Consider the following 16,852-nt stretch of genomic DNA (forward strand, 5'->3'; position numbering starts at 1 on the left):
CAAGGACCAGAGTCACCCCAAACATAAGTTGGCATTAGCGGCAGTGCAGAATCAGCGGAATAGACAAAACGAGATTGAATCTAGGAACTTAGGAGCACCAAGCACGGAATTGCCGACGAAAACAGTGAAAGCTGTAACACATGTTAATGGTGCGATAGAGTCCGCGGCCAGGAACTCTCTAGAGATAAACTATGAGAAAGCGGCAACGGAAGCAATTGCCAAAGTGAAACAGGATCTGGCTGCGAAAGAAATAGAGCAACGACTGAAGCTGGAGATCGAAAGACAGAATTTCAATGAGGCATTAACCGGATCAAACCCAACACCAGAGGCTGTACCAGGCTCAACAAAGACCGAGAATTGTAACACTGTAAAAATGGTGACGGGAAAGCCATTCGGCATATCGAAAATCGGGGCTAGATTAATGTCGATAATCACAGTGGGCGGCCACGAGGTAACCAGAAACTTGAGCGAACCGAGCGACCAGACAATAATGCACATTGACGTGTACGCAGATTACTTGAGTTGTATAAGCCCACAAACGACTTCTAGAGCGCTGAGAGCACTACTCACGAGAGGGGGCAGCAAGTCGGTCCGTGTTGACAACAGGTATACTGAAGCTTATGGTCCACACGAGGTGATGCTAAATATAGATGGAATAAACATCTATACCAAGACAATGATAACATGTGACGAAGACCTAATTGGGCAAATCTACGTAGGGAAAGAAGAGTTGAAAGTGAGATTGATTGGACACTGCGCTATGCTTGAAGAAGATGCGATGCACATCGGGACAGAGGCAGATGTGACAGGGCACGTGCTAGACATAAGTGGCAAAAAGACTCAACTACGTGGGCTACTTGATACGGGAGCAGTCTTGAGCGTCATACCAATCGAAACTTGGGAGCGGATGGGCTTTGACAAAGGTGATTTGATAGATTCGAGAATACGGCTGTCAGCAGCAAACAAAGGGGCCCTTCGGGTGCTGGGCAGGACGCCGATAATAGCCCTCAACTTGGGGGAACGTAACCTGTGGATGAGCTTTATCGTGGTAGAAAACCTAGATGAATCTGACCAATTCATTTTGGGGAGAGACTTCATCAGGAATATCGACGTAACGATTGACCTAAATAACGCAATGTTCAGGATACGGAACCCGGATAGGAGGTACGCAATCAAACCGGTAAATTTAATAATGGCAAATGAAAACAAAGCACCGGTATTCTTGAGTAGGAGGGTGAGGCTAAAAGCTAATGAAGCGGCAATCGTAAGCTTGAGGATGAAAAACTACAATGAGCTAAGTGACAACAAGCAAGTGTGTATAGTTCCGAATCCTAATAGTCAAAGTGATGCTGTTTTAGGAAGATCATTTTCGATAACGAAGAGCGGCCTCTGCGTCAGTGTCTTGTTGAATACCCTTGATATACCGATCACGATACAGAGAGGGAGGAAACTGGGATATGCTTTACCGGTTAAAACTCGATATGAAACAATTGAGAACTCAAAACAAAATGAAGTTTTTGATTGTCCCAATCACAGGGACAAAATTTGTATCTTGAGACGATTGCAGAAAATAAAAGATTCTTCAGGTCTTATTAAATCACTTAAGTCAGAAACGGACGATGGGCTGTCGAGCTGTTCGAACTTTCCAGAGCGACCCACACTAGATGAAATGCAAACTGATAAACCGGTTCTGCCGGAGATTGAACATTTGAGGGGCAAACTGAAAGATGAACAGCTCGAAGCCATCAAGGACGTACTAGAGCGGAACGAGGAAGTTTTTTCGAGGCATAAGGCGGATATCGGGTGTTGTAACTTCGTTGATCATGAAATAGAACTTGAGGAAAACGCGGTACCACACAGGGAGGGGGCGAGGCGCATGACCCCACACAAATCGGACGCGTGTAGAAAAGAAATCGAGACGTTACTAGAGTATGACATGATAGAACCATTCAAGTCACCGTGGGCGTGTGGAGTAGTGATGGCCAAAAAGAAAGGCGACCAGTTGAGGTTTTGTTGTGATTTTCGATACCTGAACTCCGTCACGGTGAAGGATGCCTATCCCATACCTAGATTGATGAGAGCCTCTCGAAGTTAGGTGATGCAAAATTTTTTACGACTCTTGATTTAGGCTCGGCCTTTTGGCAAGTACCACTAAGGAAGCAGGACAGGGACAAGACAGGGTTTGCCTGCGAGTTGGGTCTGTTTCAATGGAAACGGATGCCGTTTGGACTTTGCAATGCCACAGCCACGTTTCAGCGATTGATGGCACACGCGCTGATAGGCGTAACGAAGAAGTATGGCAACCTGGTAATGTGCTACGTGGATGAAGTGGTAATAGCGACGCCAACACTGGAAGACCACATTGAGAGACTTGACGAAGTGTTTGCATGCATGAAGAGGTCGACGCTAAAGTGTAAACCATCAAAGTGCGAGATACTCAAGGACTCAATAAAATACTTGGGCAGGATGGTAGACAAGCACGGCATCAGACCTGGAACGGACGCCGTGGAAGCAGTCTTGACCTGGAAATCACCGAAGACGGAGCACCAGTTGATGAGCTTCCTGGGTTTCGCTACCTATTATAGAGAGTTCATCAAAGGCTATGCAGACAAGGTATACCCGATGCAACAATTAATGAGACACAAGGGCAAGAAGTTCACGTGGAACAACGCAGCAGAAGAGTCATTCCAGAGAATAAAGAAAAAGCTATGTGAGGCACCAGTACTGGGTATGCCGACTGAGAAAGGGATGTACGTGCTGGACACGGATGCGTCGGTAGTCGCGATTTCTGGGATTCTCCACCAAGAACAAGAATGGAATGGGAAGACAGTCTTGAGACCAATAGCGTACGGGAGCAAAGTCCTGAGTGACACAGAAATGAAGTACGGAGCACCAAAAGCAGAGATGTTCGCGGTGGTTACCTTTGTCGAGAAATACAGGGCATACCTGGGCAGTGAGCCATTCAAGTTGCGAGTCGACAATCGAGCACTGAGCTGGCTGAAAACGTACTCAATGGACCAAAGTTACATTGGGAGGTGGATAGTTCGCCTGGACGGATACAACATGATAATTGAGCATAGAACGCGAGATAAACATCAGAATGCCGACAGCTTGAGTAAGAAGACGGAGTTCTATGAGAGACAAGAGCAAAGACAAGCAGACAGACCTGAAATCAAAGATGGCTTCTCATTCATGGACAAGGAAACGTACGACAGTCTTCCACTCACGAGATGGCTGGACAAGTCAGGCAAACCGATAGAAGATCATCCTGAATTGCCTAAAGAGCCTCCGGAGAAGACCATCTTGAAGAAGAGCAAGAGGATTCCGATTGAGATTATACTCAAGTCGAAGATCGTGAAGGAGACGCTCAAGGCAAAAGGCTATGATCTTAACCAGGTGGAAGCAGGAACTGCACAGATAGATGATGACTTAATGAGGTTGCTCGAGAAACTATCAGATGATAAGCCCGTGATCCAAGAGAAGGGTCAAGAGGAACCGGAAGTCACTATACTTCGGAGAAAAGAGACAGTGAACGATACTGACTCATCAAGAGGAAGCGTCACTGACAGCAAAGATGTCGTGCGGTCACTAGTTGACAAAATCCCCGAAGACATTCTGGAGCAGACCAAGGTTAGGAAAAAGAAAGTGACGTTTAAAGAAGATACTGAACACCTGGGACTAGGTCAAGAGTCCGGGGAGTGTTCCAGGTTCACGGAAGAAGGAACCAGAGAAGGAAAATTGTCCGGGGAGCGTGAAGGATGGGATGAAGACTCGGATGAGAGCAGCGAAAACCAAGACAGTCTGTGCATGATATTGGCGGAAGAGAAGACAAGGCACCACGACAGGGAGTTACAGACGGATCCATCTTCAGGAACATACAACATGGACATACAGGAGATGCGAGGTGGTGAGGAACTGGAGAAAATTGCGGTTGCAAGGAAACCATTCAGGGAACTATCATGCAACTCAAACATCAGAACGAATGTGGTGCCAGAAGATGATATGAAAATCGTGAAAAGGATGATATGTGTGAAACTGAGTGATGACATCCACAACCCTGGTGAGATGAATGGACAGATCATGGCGCTAAAGGAGCATGTTAAGGCGAGATATAGGCTGTCAGACCTAATAAGAGCCCAGAAGAATGACAAAATGACAAGTAACCTCTCCAAATGGATCCAGTCGGGGGTCAAGGAGAAGGGGGAACTTGAGGAAGACAGCTACAAGATCTTGAGCCAGTTCTACAAAGAAAAGAAAGACTTACTTTATCACACAGGTGATGGGGTGGTAGCGTGCAAGAGGAGAGATGAGGAAAAGATATTACACAAACACAACCTCATCATACTACCACAATTGTACCAGACGGAGGTGCTCTTCAGATCACACGACCAGATGGGCCACCAGGGGATAGACAAAGTACAACAAAGGATACTTCACAGGTTTGATTGGCCAGGAATGAGAAAAGCTTGCGAGAGATGGGTGAATGCCTGCCTGGCATGTCTCCAGGTAAAAGACCCAAGGAAGATGAAGTTTCCCCTCAAGTCCGTTGAGAGCTCAGAGTTCAATGAAGTGGTGCAGATAGACCATCAAAAAATCTGCATGACAGAGTCGGGATATAACCAGATACTGGTTATAATAGATCACTTCACAAAGTTGGCGGAAGCGGTTCCGTGCCAGACAGCCTCGGCCGAAGAGACATGTGATCATTTGATAACGCATTGGATATCGCGGTATGGTTGTCCTATGACTTTCCAGTCGGACAACGGCAAAGCTTTCATGGGGTACTTGACAAAAGAATTGATGAAGAGGTCGCACATTGCTCAAGCACACTCGACGACCTATCATCCACAGACCAATGGGTTGGTAGAGAGACAGAACAGGACACTGGTCAACATGTTAAGGGTGTACTGCTCAAGATACATGACGGACTGGGACAAATACCTGCCACAGGTAGTAGGAGCCTACAACAGTACACAGCACTCAACGACGGGCATCAGTCCTTTCATGATGTTGACGGGCAGGGAGAGAGCAATGCCTCTGACATTCTTTTACCCGGAATACAAAGGGAAAAGGACGTCGCCTCAGGCATACGTGAAAGAAGCGATCAAAAGACAACAGGAGTTGAACGAGCTATGCAGGAGGAACACGGCGCAAGCGCAAATGAGGCAACGCAGGAAATATGACGAAAAAATATTACGAGCAAAGCCATATGAAGTGGGCCAATACGTATGGGTCTTCCAAAATGTCATACCGCCCAAGGGAACAAAGAAACTACTCAAGAAGTGGAGGGGACCATTCATGATAACGGATATTCATCAACAAGGACGGTTCTATCGCTTGAGTACTGGGCGAGCGGCACATTATGAAAATCTGAAGCCTCACGTCCCGTCCCCAGAGGATTGGTGCATACCGAAATACATGGAGGGTCTTGAGTACCTGGTGGTAGAGCCAGCGTGTGAAGTGAATGAAAAAGGCACCAGAGAGAAAAATGATGGTAATGAGAACTTGAGTTTGGACGACAACGAAAAGATAGGAGGGGAGTCTGATGCAGGATCATTTGTAGAAGAAGACTGGAACGACCCGGAGCAAGATGAGGTGCCGAAGTGGATGGAGCCGGATCGACCGACACCACCGGAAACCAGGACTGGCAATCGTAAACGCACCGGCATGAGGTACAACAGGTACGGGGATGACTTCTTGATCGATAAGATACAGCCAGACAAATTGGGCGAGGAACTACTGAGCGCAGGCGAACTGGAAGCCGGAGAGGAATGGCAGGTCATTGACGATGGTGGACACTATCCGCAGGAAGACCACTCGACGCCGGAATTAGAGACGAATCTCGAGCAGAGTGAGATAGAGAGGAGGGAGAACACGAACTTGAGGATACTAGAGTGGATGCGCGATGTCAAAGACGAGAGCCACGAAGGACAAAGCATTCAACAAGTCGATGTATCAGCGGCAAATTACATGAAGACAGAGGACCCTCTTTTCGGCTGGACGGCAACAGACAGGCCACTGGACATTCCTCAGGACAATTCAGACCCGACAACATCGACGGGGACGTCGATAAATATTTTTGTCCGGGGAGTGGGGGTAGGACTTACCCACACCGAAAACTTGATGATAAAGAGGCTCAAGGAAGTGAGAGAAACAAGCGAATTGGAACTGGAAGAAGAAGAGCCGGAGCCTACCATAGGTCGGAATTTCAAAACGAAATTTGAAATACCCAATGAGTACTCGGAGAACATCATGATAACGGATAGTGACTTCATCCTGTCAAACAGGACTAGCGCGATCTGCATCACGGCGGACATGAGTTTCAAATCAAGATTGGAAGCTGACTTCAGAAGAGAGTACCAGAACGTGGAGTTTCTGTTCAGACAGAGACCAGGACTAGGAGCGCTTCCACCATCAGTAGCACAAGTCCCGGGCAAATATCTGTGCTTCCTAGTGACGAGGGTCAATGACAGGAACACAATTGATCCCGAACACGTGATGTTGGCACTAACAAGACTACGAGACTTCATGACTGAAAGAGGAATAACGGAGGTCTCAATGCCGGTGTATGACCCAAACAGGGGCAAACTGAGCTCGAGGGAATTGTACGCTATCCTACATGTAGTCTTTGCGGAAACTGAGATAATGGTGTATCTGCACAAAAAATACTACTTGAGCATCGCCTGAGTTGGGGACACGGGGGTCTCGAGTTGGGTGTGAGGGAGGAGTCTTGAGTTAGGTACTGGGGTGCGGCACAGGTAAAGGGATCTTAAGACGTGATTGGCATGACAATTAAATTTTAAAAAGAATTAACGGTGCTAAAATATAAAATGAATCTGCATGCTTTTAAGGAAATTCCAATTGAATCGTTTTAAATAGAATGAAAATGATAAGATTTTAACCATACTGGTAAAAGGGGGGGGGGGGGGGGTTTCTAGGTTAGAAGCATGACATGTTAGGTCTTAATGTGGTTTCTGTTTTCAGATCAAGTTTGAAAAACAAAGTTGAAAATCCAACTACACTCAAGCGAGAGACAGAAAGAGAAATCTTGATTGAACTCGCGATAATCGACACCTACAGCAAGTGTTTGCAAGGGAAGATTTCTAGAGAATTCTTGAGTTGGGTAATACTTGAGTCGGTAAGGTAATTCTTGAGCTGGTTAACATATACCTGTATACATCCCGAAGTCACAAGGAATGGCAGACAGATTCTGGAAATCCATGCCCGCGGCCCTGAAGAAGCCTACTCTTGATGAGCTGTACAGACGCCTGAGGGACCTGGACTATACCCAGATAGACGAGAGAATGGCGGTAATGCTGAATGCCATCCTCCAGTTGGAAGACCAGGGTGAATGCAGGGAGTCTGCGACGGAGGCTGTCTTGATGATCGGCTACACCACCGAGGGTATATCAAACCAAGAACAGACCAGATGGTTGTCTTGGAATGTGGATGGAGGAGTAAGGGGCTTTGACTTGGCAAGGAATCCTGGCCTGAGTAACAAAACCGAATATGGCGCAGGGGAATTCCCACTACCAACTAGGCCAACAGCAAGATCTACAGGCCAAAGCTCGAGTAAGGTGCTATCGATGACGCGAGCACAACAGACGACCGAGGCATACCCGGATCTTGGTGTTCTAAAGAAAGAGCTCGAGAAGACGCAGAAGGAAAGGAATAAGGCGAACCTCGATCGGGATCAGGCAAAGCTGGATCGGGAGAAGGTTCAGCTGGAAAGGGACCAGGCGGTCAACGAGCGAGATCAGACTCTGAGGTTGCTTGAGATGTTAAAGGCTGAACATCAGCAGGAGCTAAGGGTGCGGGAGAATGCCGCGAATTGTGAACAACTGAAGTCGGAGTTGGAGAGAATAGAACAACGACAACGCGAACTTGACGCACAGAAGGGAGCCAGGCCGAAGGAGCGAGTGGTTACCAGCTCGAGACCAGAGTCACGCATGGAGGTGGATGAAGTCCCCAGAGCAAGAGCACGGTTCAACCTTGACCGCGAGGCCCGGGAACACATGAGTGAAGGGTTGGAAGTCTGGATACCGAATGACGCAACGTCTTCCTTGCGTAGCCTAGAGACGCAACCCGTACGCCCGCTGATGGATGTGGTGCTGCCGGGATATACCCCAACCTCGACCTCGAGTGACAGTCAGGTGAGCGGCGGCTCATCGCGTCTGAAAGAGCTGGGCGAGAAATTACGGCAGAAAAGTCGTGAAAGTTCGGCAAGACCGGAGCTTCCCCCGACTTGGAGGGAACAGCCGGTCAGGAGCGTCGTGATCTCGAGTTATAAGAAAAATACAGAGAAGAGGTACCACAGGCACAATCGGCTGGATTGGAGTGCGGAACAGAAAGCCAGAAGGGACTGCTTTCATGATGCAGCCTGGGTGGAGTATCTTGCGCCACCCCGTGTGCCAGAAGGTGCGGTCCACTTGATCATAGGGGACAGCCTGGTGCGGGTGTTGACCCGGATCCAGTCGCACTGGCAGACAGGAATCTTGAGTTTCGCTGGAGCTGCCACGCCACAGATGTTGGCGACGCTTGAGATGCTAGAGATGACTTGAGTGAAGTTGGAGAGTGAGAACACAAGCGATCACGAGAGACAAAACGTGATCGGAAAACCTGTGGGAGGTGCTCCAAACATGGAAGATAATGACACGATGCATGAGAAAATGATAGAGTTTGAGCCTCTCTTGGAAGCCTCGGGGGAGCGTAACCTCAGGAGCATTGAGATCACCCATGGAGAATGCCCATGCCACTGTTTGGCACAAACGGTGTGGTATCCAGATCACAAGAACCTTTGCCTGGTGTGGGATATGGAAGAAATTCGGTCGATCGGACTACCGGATCACCGGCAGAAGGTGACGCTCTTAGTAGTGAGTACGATGTTAGCCCTGAGATGGATAGAAGAGAATATAACGAAGTATCGGGAAGCGACGACGCCAACGGCTGAGTCAATATATGCGATAGACTACAGCAAGAGACTCGAGTTGTTTGAGACTGCGTGCAAAGTATTTGCCATACCAACGGAAGTCAGACACGTATGGAGCCGTTTGAGGTACTTTCCATGGTTTCGGGCGACGCTGACGTCTTGGTTGTACATGACAACGAAAAATCACATGAGAAAGCATCAAAAGGAGTATCGACAGTTCCAGGCCGAGATTGGACCGGAAGCTTTCAAGAGACCCCTGCTAACCCATCGAAATGCGATCACGACAGGATGGAAGAGAGTGGGTAAAATGTCTAGAGACAATACCAAAGCGAGGGAATCGATACTAGAGGAGGACCTGGCGAAGAACGTGAGCTCGAGCCTGCACAACTCCTTTTGCTTGAACCGGGAATCTAGGGTGAAGGCACTACCCAACCAGGCAAAGAGGTTGCAGGAGCAAAGAGAATGGATGCGATCCTATGAACAGCTGAAGGCTTGGGAGGAAATCGTGATTAGCTCCGATGATGAAGAAGAATTGTTGAGACAGTTTGCCGTATCAAGTACTTCAGGGTGTGGCACCTCCAAGGCGAAGAGTGCGAGATGAGTGGATGGTTCGAATGGATCTTGAGTCTTGAGAGGGAAGGGGGGCTTGAGTGTGGATCCGGGTGAAACTTGGATTCACGAAAAAGAAAATTTAACGAATCAAATATTGTTATTAATATACTATATTTACTATATAAATCAAAATGCTGCATGACAATTTCCTGATTGAATGGGACAAAAGAAATTTTAAATGATTGGCTTAAAAAGCAAGAATTCAAGGGTGCAGGTGTGTTAAGATTTTGATTGCTGTTTAGCGGTAGTGTGAAAATTTTACATGGCCGTGAATTTTGGGGTGTAGATAAGCTTAAGTCTGCTGCGAACTTCTGTAAATGACCACTGGCACTGTACCTTGAGCAACACTTGATTTTCTGGGACTCACTGGCAGACGACAGCACGCGATGAGGACATCGATCTCGAGTCCGGGGAGTATGTGCCAGTCGGTCATATTTGGAAGTTTGACCTTGAGAGAAGCAAAAAACACTTAATTTTGGGGTGAAATTTAATTTCTCAAAAATTCGAATGGAGCCTGTCATGCACGATTTTCTCGCGATAACTGAAAGTCAAAAAAGAGAAGTCAGAACAATCGAGTGACAATCGCGGGAAAGTTGCAAGATAAATCAGTAGGAAATTGCTATTCGCAATTTCCGTCACAGTAATAATCTAGAGTAGAGCTGTCCCATTCGAAACAGAAAGAAGCGTATTCCCACGAACTGGATTATTGTGACTTGAGTATTATTCTAAACTGGACTAGAGTGAACCTTCGGTGGAAAGGTGGACAGCTTGAGTGTCCCAATGGTTCACGAGAAACTATAGTCTAGAGTACAAACTTGTTCTTGTTGTTAAAACTGACAAACATTAAACTCATTTTTGTTACATTATCTAATTCTCGAGTTAATTACCGACTGAAGTACTTCCCTTTCTTGAGCGTGCTACAATGTGAGTACTAATTTAAATTTCTAGAGTGTGTTTTATGATTGCTATGTTGAGGTAAGGCGAGTTTTAGGTTGATCCATCTGAAATGGATCAAAGTTCCACTGTCTAGTAAAAAGTAACGTAACGGATTGTTCCAACCCGGTTTTTAACGGCGTTCATGTATTTTGGGTATCTAGAGACCTAAGTATGAGGACGTTCTTAATTCTAGAGTGGGGGGATATTTTAGTAGTAGTCTTTAAGCTGTTGTAACATTCGCCCAAATATCACACAACGACGGAGCGTAGAAAAAGTACCTATTAACGACTGGCAGGCGTCAGTTACCTTAATTCTACTCGTTTTTCACCGTCTCGACCTTGCCAGTTGATTTTCTGGTGTGTCTAGGGCAAAGTTAAAAGTTACCATTTTTAGGCCATCAGTCAAACGACTTTTGATCAGCTTTCGTTTACATGCGAACACAACCACATAGCTGAGTCTCGGATCCTCAGACTACGTGATTGTCATTAAAAACACGGCTCGAACAACCTATTTTTATATGTTTTTGTGTGACAGTTTTATATTAAATCCATTGGAGATGGATTGACCCTTTCCCTTTTCTAGCTACTCATGCTCTGAAATAATAAATAATAACGGTGTTAATTAAGATCTATGACATTATAGCAGCTATATAGTCAATCTATACAGTCCCTTCACATAGACAGTCTCTGGGGGGACCAAGCCTCCACTCCCGTAATATTCTTGAGATAACACTCTTATCTCTTATAATTCGTGTCCCGGGAGGGTTCCGTGGTATATTTCTTCCCCCACTGAAGCCTCCTTCTCCACAAATATCCGTCGCTAAGGTACTTATCGTGTGTTATTGCCACGATAAGAGGCTTCGTAATTTTCTTGCTCGACTGTTCTTCACAATCTCTATCGTGGTTCTGTTTTTGTCTTTTTATTCAAAATGGTCGTCTTTTCTCTATTTCTCAGAAATGTTCTTCTTCCAATCGAAATTTTAAAAATAAAAATTCTAGAACATTCTGACCCTCCGTCGCAACACTTTTTTGTTCATAAGGCCTTTAGTCACTCTTTTTTATGTCGCCGGAAGGTTGTGCTGTGTCATCTGGCAGAATGGCACATACTCCCCGGACAAGTCTCCATCAATGTCCCTATTGATCGCATAACACCGGGTTATCGTCAAGTAGTTATCCAGTTTTCTGTAATCAATCTTACAAATCGCATAAGAAAATGAAATTTATCTACCCCCACCTCAACTCACTACGTGTTCACAAATGGCATCGTACTACATCTCACTGCCTTTCAACATTTTCACAAAATTTGCACCATGAGGAGTGTCCTAGATAAAATTTCTTTTCTGACTACTTACGTCATCTCGCCATAAAACTTCTTTTCGCCTCTGATTAAAAAGTGGGACGTGGCACGGCCACGCACCCGTTAAAATTAACTTAACTTCACTCACCAAGTATAATCAGTCATCTATGCGGTCCTTTCAATATTAAAACTAAGAAACTCTGTGGCTAGGAAAGTTCTTGAGTTACCCACCCTTCTCGAGCGAGTTTACTCAAACTTACCATGTCGCCACACAGTGAATTTGTGTCTTACACAGGTTAAAAACTTCAGTCGTGAATAAATAGGTAAATATACTCACCTATGTTCCTTATATACATACATAGATAGTAGTAACTAAAATCAATAATTTCAACAATTTTAACAATTGCAACATTTTCAAAGTTTGGTCTGACCAAACTAGATCAAAACAAAAAGTTTCACAAGTTCAATAATCAAAACTTGGTTGATTGGTTTAAGTTTTAGCACACAAATACAATCAAGTTTTTTCTCCTTCTCTTCTCTTCTTTGGTCATCTTCATTCCATCATTTCTCCATCCTGATGTTCAGCGTCACTGTCTTCCAGGACTTTTTCTAACATGTCCAGAGAGTTGCGGGCCGTGCCCCAACCCTCCTGTTCCAGCAGCCTCGGTTTGCAACAAGGTAGCAAGTCCACATTCACCTTCTGCTCCCGGTTCCTGCAAAAGCTGTTGTGAAGACATAGGTTCACGTTTCGTTCTAGGTCAGCTCTTAAGACCTCTTTCTTCTCCTCTTCAGTAACACAAGGCGTTCCAGCTACCCGCTTCACCGCTGTGGTGACCGCGTTTCTGTGCGTCAAGAATGCTCGTTTATAGGCTCCTGGTCCTATATCTAGCTGGAAAGATTGATAGGCTTCCGTGTTCCTTGACATGTGACGCTTCGCGCGTTCATACATCCAAGATGTCATCACTGCACGGAACCAAGGCATCAATCGTTGCCTTGACCATATTCTTTCAATGGCTTTAGGTATCCTCAGAACCTTGCAGGTGGTTCTGAAAAGATCCAATTAATGACTCATCTTCGCGTTGATCAACTGCTCAGGAGTCGGCACGGCCGTCTCCTGCTGACTTGTGTCCGCGTTAGCCTCCAACCATCTCACTGCTAGCATGGCGCTAACCACCACGATTGACACTTGTTGATTCTGATCGGGCAACCCCGTGGAGTACAATTCCTCCACGTCCCATACTAGGATCAGATTCCCGCGTTTGGGATACCACAAGGTCTGCGCCAAGCAGTGGCAAGGATACTCCCCATGGGTTCTCACTATGTTCCTTCGGGTCCGATACCCTGAGGCTCCCAGCAACGGTTCCACTTCCATCAGAATTCTATGTAAATCGTCTTTCTCTTCTATGGTGGGGAATTCAGTGGGTAACGCTCCACTCGCTTTCTGTTTCTGGAACTCACTCACGTTACCTTCGTTCAGTCTCATGAACTCTTCACCCACAACGTCTTGCAACTCGCCTTCGGATCTCTTCGGGACTGCCCGAAAGATCTTTGCCAACAAGTCATATGACCTTTCTGACATTCTGGCCAACCTCACGCACTTTGGCACAGAGAAAAGTTGGTCAACCAACACTTGTTGCGTCCTCGCATCCATTACCACCATGTGCGTAGGATACTTGCTATTACAATATGGCGCGGAGCTTGAACCCACCATATATTTTGAACCAGTAGGTCTGTGATAGGCTTCACTATCCTTCAGATTCATTTCATTTTCTAGAGTTTCTCGCCAGCCTCCAATCTTCTGCTCTGTCTGCAATGCTCCAGGGAATATTTCCACGCTGAGGGACGTCACTATCTCATGGGCACGCTCCAGGCGCTCGAGCGATTCTATCGAACTCGTCATGCTACAAAATCCCAAGGCTGTGATCAGGTTTACGTCCGTCACCCCATGGCAGTCCGCGACCAACTCCATGGCACTCTTATCTGACATGCTCAATCTCCCGTACAATCGTGCCAGTTGTCGATGCTGCTCGCTCAGCGTAATCAGGCAGTGTCCCAGGTTACAAACATGTCCTTCCATCCCACTGTGTTGAGCCAAGCATGTGCCTTGCTTCAACCAATTACTCGGTGTACCTTCCTCGGACAGCTCCGTGGACGGGTTGCTCTTCCTCTTCGTCAATCTCATGGCCAGCAGGTGATGTATCATGGCCAGATCATGTAAACTCGCATCATCATCCCGGTCTAACATGATATCCGCGGTCATGTCCCAGATTAAGCCTGCGTTAGGATGGGGACACCAGGAAGGCTTCATGAGTTCCCACATCACTACTAGACTGGTTTTCAAGGGACTGTCCCAAGAACCACAATCAAAACTCACTTGCCCTTTTAGCTCGGGAATCGAGGGTTCGACCACTCGTTCTTCCAAAATAATTCCCAGCTTGGGTTGTTCTACCATCAGCATTCCGATTTCCTTAATCCGTTCAACCCAGAAGTTGAGCACTGTGACTTGCTCATAGTCGAAGTAAGCTTCCCTGGCTTCTTCATTCACGAAGGGATTATACGCTATCCCCGGTATGCCAGACATATATTGGAACGACTTCAGTTTCCCTAGTGTTGCAAACTCTTTCTGTCCTCTGACCGCTTCAATCAAGTCTCGGCTCACTTTCAATTCTTTGTTGGAGTATCTTCTCACCTCTTCCAACTTGCGATAGCTTTCCATATCATTCGACTCCTTGCTTGGCACGGTCAATGGCATGTCCTGATATAGCTCTAGGAGTGCCCTAAGGAAGTTCCTTTCGCAATCAACTCCCTTTTGCCGAATGATCTTTATACATTCTCCCAAAACAGGAGTGGGGATACGATCCACCACGAACCTGACAAAGCAAAGGGCATCCTTTCGCTTAGCCCATGCTATCGCTGAATCGTCTTTTGAGATCAATGCTCGCAGAGCTTCCATCAATTCTAGCTCCTGTTCTCGTGATCTCGAGTCATTACTGGCTTCATACTCCGCCTTCTTGATGCCCATCAAGCACCAAGCCAGTCGTACTTGTAGATCAGTTCTCGTGCATGGATGAGCTAGGTATGCTGCCACCGTCGCAGGTGCATGCATCGTCTCATCGAAGTATTTCTGGAGGGCCGCCCTCCAAGAAACCTCTAGCAGTTTTTCCAATCCAACTTCGTTCGCTTATGATGACATTACCGTGTCATACTCTTTCGATTGAAGTTAGAGTTCTCCGTAAGCCCTTTCAGATATTCTTGCATGGCTCGCTTCTCGCTCCAAGCCATCAGGTGCCCTCTCGCGGAGTTCCTCGCTTTCAACATCTCCACATAACCCCCTGCCGGATCTCCCATGTGGACCGATTCCGGCACAGTTATTCGACTGTACTCGACCACGTCGAGTTGTCCTTCCAGTTTCCACTTGGCCATGTTGATTCGCGAGGGCCTATTATCTTCAAGTCCTCCAGATCCACATTGACTGATGATTTCCATTTCTAACTTAGTGTCTGCCAGGGTTCGCGCCGTCTTCTTCGATCTTGTGGCGGTTACTGTCAGACCTGCCAAGAGCATAGGGGGTATCAGGTTTTCTTTTTCTCCCCCGGCTGGTGTCGCACCATCTCCTTGCCCGCTCTCGCCTGACCGACCTGCGCTCGTTAAAGAGGTCACCACTGCGCTGGCTCTCGACTTCACCACTCTCGGGTTCATGGCTCGACTCCCTGTCTTTCCTTTCAGTCTCTTCAGCCCTTTTTTGGCTCGTTTAACAAGTAACTTCTTTGTGCCCTGCTGGTCATCGGCACTGTCTTCTGTAACTGACTCGGTCAGAACATCCGACTCCATGGAGTTCACTATTTTCTCCAGGACCTCACGCATGATGGGTTGATTCAATCCCACCTTCATTATGGATTGTGTCCCATATCTTCGTATCACGTCCCACGATTTTTCCATGAAGTTCACTCGGCTCCAGGTTGCTCCTGTCTTGCCTTCCAGCTCCATTTGATATCTTTCCCATTCCTCTTCTGGTAACGTACTGAGGAACGATATCTTCATCGACTCTTCGATTTTACTCCTCCTCGGTGATACATGAAGCAGTTTCTGCGGATCCTTGCTTCGGCACTCTCTAGCCTGGCTTATTGGGTCCATCGGAGATAGATCGGCCGACGCCTCCTTTGTAGGAGACATGAAGGACGATGGTGCCATCAGCAATAAATTCCCATCGACTTCCCCATCGTCGTCTTCACTGAACCGGTATTCTAGCAAGTCCCTTTCCAACGCTCCTAGATCGGTCTCTCCCAGTTTCTCCGTCTTACTTCCGGTCCCGTCATCGTTATCGTCCTGATCCATCAATTCATCGTCGTCCGCATCAGGTTTCGGCTTGGGTTCCGAGGGTCCTTGTCGTGCGTCTGTGCCCGAATCCGGCCGAGCCGGTACGGCCATGTCTCCTGCGTGATAAAACAATTCATCATCCACCAGGAATTTTACTAACTCCTCGCCATGTGGAGCCAGGTCTTCTATCGTTATATATGAGCCTCCTCTGCTCTCCCTTGTCACCTCCAGCATCACTAATTTCGCTTCTCCTGACCACTTCAGTCTCGATAAGTCATCCCCGGAAGAATACACTTCGTTCCACGTTTCAGCCGAGACCTCTGGTCTCCTGGAGGTAGTGCCTTGATTTTTTTCCTGCTCCAGGCATCGGGGAATGAGAAGTCAAACGTATGCGCGGCGGCAGCGTTCCAGCTGATGAAGCGCGGCTCCATCCCTCCACTCCACTTCAGCATTCTCTTCTCTGCGTCACGAGCTGCTCCGATGCGAGGGGCAATGATGGGAGACGTGGCTCCCAACAACATCCTCCTTATCTGTGGATATCGAGGGCATTGGTCCGGCAGCGGCCTGGACCCAGGAAGCCATGTTTGTTGATTCTCTTTCGCGTGGGCGTAGGCTCCTGGCAATTGAGGTACTCCCATATCCTCTCCTGTATCTTTCACCACTGGTCTCAAATTCCAAAGTTTTGGGTTAAACTGGATGTGGGACAGATCCTCACGGCCCATTCGGCATTTGAAGTGGTTGTTGAAGTCCATCAACACCCAG

General features: G+C 47.1%; 1 protein-coding gene across 2 annotated transcripts in view; it reads left to right on the forward strand.

Annotated features, from left to right (window-relative positions):
• The first annotated feature begins 1,588 nt into the window (after positions 1-1,588).
• LOC134855174 (uncharacterized) overlaps positions 1,589-16,852 on the forward strand; it is a 74,811-nt gene continuing 59,547 nt past the window's right edge. For both annotated transcript variants that reach the window (XM_063871600.1, XM_063871601.1), the window contains exon 1: positions 1,589-1,598. The gene's annotated coding sequence lies outside the window, so the exon portion shown is untranslated. The remainder of the gene's footprint in view (positions 1,599-16,852) is intronic.

This window comes from Symsagittifera roscoffensis, chromosome 10 (genome assembly GCF_963678635.1).
Source record: "Symsagittifera roscoffensis chromosome 10, txSymRosc1.1, whole genome shotgun sequence".
Classification (NCBI taxonomy): Eukaryota; Metazoa; Xenacoelomorpha; order Acoela; family Convolutidae; genus Symsagittifera; species Symsagittifera roscoffensis.